The 5,180-nt window shown below is 40.2% G+C and overlaps 1 pseudogene; it reads right to left on the minus strand.

The window, feature by feature from the left end:
* Positions 1-3,346: 3,346 nt before the first annotated feature.
* Positions 3,347-4,549, minus strand: LOC115313276 (annotated as a pseudogene).
* Positions 4,550-5,180: the final 631 nt, after the last annotated feature.

The following is a 5,180-nucleotide window of genomic DNA, read 5'->3' on the forward strand; positions in this document are numbered from 1 at the left end:
ATGGTATGCGACGAAGACCACTGCGGAGGTGGCCGCAGTACATGGCTCACTGATACGCAAACATTCGACTTTATCTCAGTTTCGCTTGACATAGAATTGGCTCATTTAGAAAAAAAATATATTTATAATCTTGTAAAAAATATAATCAAAAATATAATCAATCAATCATAACCAGCGCACTTTTACTGTGTGCAACCGCGTTTACTTATTTGAGTGTTTTGCGGTGGCGGCGTCTCGTCCGGGCGAACAAAACAACAACAAATCCGGTGCTCGGTAAAATATGCTAGGGCCTTAGTGGAAAATCAGTTTTGAGACGCGATTAATCGGAACACGTAATCATGGAAGTTTTTGTTTTAATAACTTGTTTAAAGCATAGCTTTGTCACAATAAAATTACGCTTTGATCAGTATGTATATAAGACGCAACACTATTTAAACTTATTTATTTATTTATTTATTTACAGAATACCTACATCGAATCGTGGGCATTATCGTAGGGGGGGGATCACGAAATAACAAATAACAGTGATTTTCACAAACAAGAAAAAAAAATACATCATTGTCTGAGATACTGACCAGCTCCTGTTGCAGCAGGTTCCAGTCTTTGATTGTTTGAACAAAAAAAGAACTACCAAAATTGTTTGTTTTATAACAGTACTCAAAAACCTTTTCAGAGTTATCGAACCGCGCTGACATGTAACTTGGTTTATACAAATACTCATTTCTATCAATGCCAGTTTCATTATAATAAATCCGATGAAAAAACTTCAACCTTAACTTATACCTTCTAGTGTTTAATGATTCCCATCCCAGCATGGCTTTTATTTCAGAGATACTTGCATAAGGGTTATAGTTATTGCTGACAAATCGTGCCGCTTGATTCTGTACCTTTTCTAATTTTTCGATAAGATAATCTTGGTATGGGTCCCAAATGATGCATGCATAGTCGAGTATCGACCTAACATGCAAAATATAAAGAGTTTCTTTCACCTCTGTTGAAGCGCCCTTAAAATTCCTCCGGATAAAATATAACATTTTGCTTGCCTTTGCTATTGTATAGTCAATATGATTGTGCCATTTAAGTGATTGGGTGAAATTAACTCCTAAGTATTTACAGTCGCTTACTCTGCGGATTATTGCATTTTTAATGGTATAGCTGGCGGGAGACCTTGATACATTTTTTGCGAACCTGAGATAATTACATTTTCCAATATTTAAACTCATTTTCCACTTATCACACCAGTGTTCTATTTTATCTAGGTCGCTTTGCAATATTTCTATGTCCATTGTTGAATATATTGGTCTATAAACAACGCAATCGTCCGCAAACAACTTAATCGGCGATTGAATGTCAGTTACAATATCATTAATATAAATTAAGAACAATAATGGTCCCAAGACACTGCCTTGGGGTACTCCTGAACTCACAGTTATAGGTAATGACTTGCTACCATTTAAAACCACGCACTGCTCTCGGCCACTTAAGTAATTTTTTATCCACTTTTGAATATTGTTAGTTATATTTAAAGATGCTAATTTCTTCAGTAGTAGGTGGTGTGGTACAGTATCAAAGGCTTTACAAAAATCAAGGAAAATTGCATCTACATTAGTATTGCTGTCAAGTGATTTTGAAATGTAATGTTGAAATTCTGCCAGTTGTGTGTTACATGAACACCCTCTGCGAAAGCCATGCTGGGAAGGGGCAAGAAATTTACAGGATTCCAGGTAATCAAAAACTTCACTATATATAATATGTTCCAACAATTTGCAACTAATTGACGTCAAAGATATAGGCCTATAATTTTCTACAAGTTTTTTATCCCCTGACTTGAAAACAGGAATAACATTTGCTACCTTCCAATCGTGTGGAACTGCCCCAGTTTCAAGGGAAATTTTAAACATGAGACATAAATACTGGGCTATAATATCTCGACACTTACAAAGAACAATCGATGGTAATCCATCAGGTCCGGTTGCCTTCGAGGTATTCATTTCACGCAAGAGGCAAGTAATACCGTTAACATCAATTTCAATATCTGCCATTGTGTTACCAGAAATAACAGATACTGGTGATTCATCGCTGGTTGTTTCTTGAGAAAATACTGATTTGAAGTAAGAATTAAAACATTCTGCCTTCTCAGCATCACTCTTGATTATTGTATTGTTAACATTTAAGTATGGGATAGAAATATCATCTTTTCTACTTGTTTTAACGTAATTCCAGAACACTTTGGGATTTCGCTTAAGATCATCGTTTAGCCGGGAGAAAAATAACTTCTTTGCTTTTCTTATAGATAACTTTAATGTGTAATTAATTTCCTTTAGCCTTTGCAGGTTTATTGGACAGCCATCTCTGGAAACCCTTCTATATGCACACCGCGCTCTTCTTACGAGTTTACGAATTTCAATATTAAACCATGGTTTTTGTTTTCGTTTTTGTCGAATAATCCTCGATGGTACAAAAGTGTCGATTAAGTTTGTTATTTTATTACGAAAGATGCTCCACAGATCTTCTAGACAGTGCGATTCTGCTAAGCATAAAAAGTTGAAAAATAGCTGTCCAATTCAGTGCCGATGGCGTCAAAGTTTCCTCTCTCATATATGAATACCTTGCGTGGAAGTTGTGCCCTCTCGGGTGCTCCAGATACATTTAGCGTTGCAACAACCACACTATGGTCACTTATTCCAGGATACACCCCGACCTGAGCTACAATATTAGGGTCATTACATAAGACCAAGTCTAGAATGGCGTTCAACCTCGTCGGCTGCTGCACATATTGATTGAAGCCGAAAGTGCCCAATACCTCTGTAAACACAGTGTTAACGCGTGATTTAACAATACATTCTGTTGTTCCAGTAGACCAGTTAAAATCTGGCAGATTAAAATCACCACCTAGAAAAACACTGTCAGGAATCATTGATAACATGTCACAGAGCAAACAAATTGAAGTTTCACTGTTATCAGGGGGGCGGTAGAAGGTCCCGAACACGAGAGCAGTTCCCCTAGGGAAAAAGACCCGACACCAGACAGACTCGGTAGCATTCTCGAAAACCAGTTCATGACTAGTCCATCTATTAGAAATTAGTAGAAAAACTCCCCCACCGTGCCGATGTCTGTCTTTGCGACAAACTGTAAAACCCGCCGGAAATACCTCAGCGTCACTAACAGTATCATCTAACCAAGACTCCGTCCCCATAACAACTTCAGGTTTAAGGGTCTCCAACAAAAGTGTAAACTCGTCTACTTTATTTTTGATGCTACGGCAATTTACCAATAGTACTGAAGGCGCCTGTTTTGTAGCTGTAGCCTCATGATTGCTTGGGCCATCTTTAGGCTTTCCGACCCGTCATTCGTGTTCTCTTGGTTGGCCAGGCGCCCGATATAAAACAGGTTGTCTCGTTTCGCTGTCCCAGATAAACGTCTGTCCACTGATAACCAGTTTATCGTGGTTTAAATGAACCTTGTTCTCTCTGTTCTGCCTTTTCTCCTTCGCATAATTCCAAAGTTGACGCCTCTTTTCTTGGACTGCAAGACTAAAATCCTCGGAGACACTGAATGAAGTATTCTTGAATTTAAAAGCACTTCGCAACACAGACTCTTTGACCTTCCAACCCGGGAAGTTGACTACAATTGGTCTGTTTTTCCCATCTTTGTGTTTCCCCAATCGGTGGGCTCTTTCAATTAAAACATCGAGCGATAACACGTCTTTGCAGATTTTTGTGATCAGCCTTTCCGATTCTTCCCACGTTTCACTGCGGGAGTTGTCGGGAACTCCGAAAAATACCAAATTTGTCCTCCTGCTTCTGTTTTCAAGATCATCTAATTTTGCTTCTAATTTCCTGCCACTTCCTTCAATCTGCAAAACACGTTTTTCAATATCATTAGTTTTCAAGCTTATGGCATCAAACTTCCTCTCAAGATCAGCTTGTTTTGCCTCAATACCAGCTAACTTTCCCAAAACAGGCATTTGACCAGATTGCAATTCCAACAAAATGGTCTCAATTTTCCCAAGCTGTTCAATCTGTGCCTTAGTCATGGGACCGGGGTTTAGCTCCACGTCACCCGACAAAAGCAACAAGGTTTAAAAAAACGAAAGCGATAGTTCACAGCACAAAGACATCAATGTAGCAATCACCCAAGAGCCAGCAAAATGCATGTATCTACAAAGCACACGTTTGTCGATTGGGCACGACACTCTGAGAAGCATTACATTGCTCGTTCGGCAACATTTTGAATGATTTAAATAACTAACCTGGTACATGGAGCAGCGTGAGTATGGGCCGAAAAGAGTGTCGTGCCCCAGCGGCTGAAGGCGAAGTAGCTCCCTTTTATGGCAACGGTGCAGCGGATCCGGAAACGTCCCTCGAAGCCTGGCCATCTGTCGGTCTTCAAGATGACACAGAAACTTTTCTGGAAAATCCGGTGGCTCGAGGGAACGATGAGTTGACGAAAAGAAGGTCGTCGCTGGCCATGACTGGTAGATTGGGGCTGCCGCCGACCCGACTGAATTCGCCGTGACAGCGAGAATCCAAATCAGCACCTGGTACATGGAGCAGCGTGAGTATGGGCCGAAAAGAGTGTCGTGCCGTGTCGTGGTTATTAATTTTTTGGCATTTCGGCAGTACAACATATAGTTCTGATTTCGTGCCACTTCGAAAATGCACACCGATTTAGGAATCGGGGTGACCGTTGAAATCCGGTGCTCTAGAAAAAACGTTGGGACTCTAATGGCTGCTTATGGTATCGGGAACTGGTTCATTTCGTTTCTTTCTTCACACAAGGAGATCAGACACTTTTTAGAGTAAGTAGCTTTACTTTTTAAAGCACTGCTCCGCGTGAATGAAAAGTAGGCTCTGAGGGGACGTTATTTAGGGCGCCACACCATTCTGACTTGTGGTAGACTCTTTCGCAACATTATGACACGACACATGGCGCATTTCGTTTTGTAATGAGGATATCAACAATCTACTTATTCTATGGGAATTGTATCGTACGAAAAATCTCGGAACGCGAAGAACCGAGCCAAATGAATCTAAAGTATCAGGCAGCTAAATAAAGCGTTCTCTAACCGCGGTTTTTTTTTTTTTTTTTTTTCTTCTTCTTAATTCGGTAAGAATAGGACAAAGGGCCCCCTTGGCGATGGCCTCGGAGGCCCACAACACTCCCCGCTATCCTCTTTT

This window comes from Ixodes scapularis, unplaced genomic scaffold, assembly GCF_016920785.2.
Source record: "Ixodes scapularis isolate PalLabHiFi unplaced genomic scaffold, ASM1692078v2 PGA_scaffold12__126_contigs__length_90152505, whole genome shotgun sequence".
NCBI classification, from domain to species: Eukaryota; Metazoa; Arthropoda; class Arachnida; order Ixodida; family Ixodidae; genus Ixodes; species Ixodes scapularis.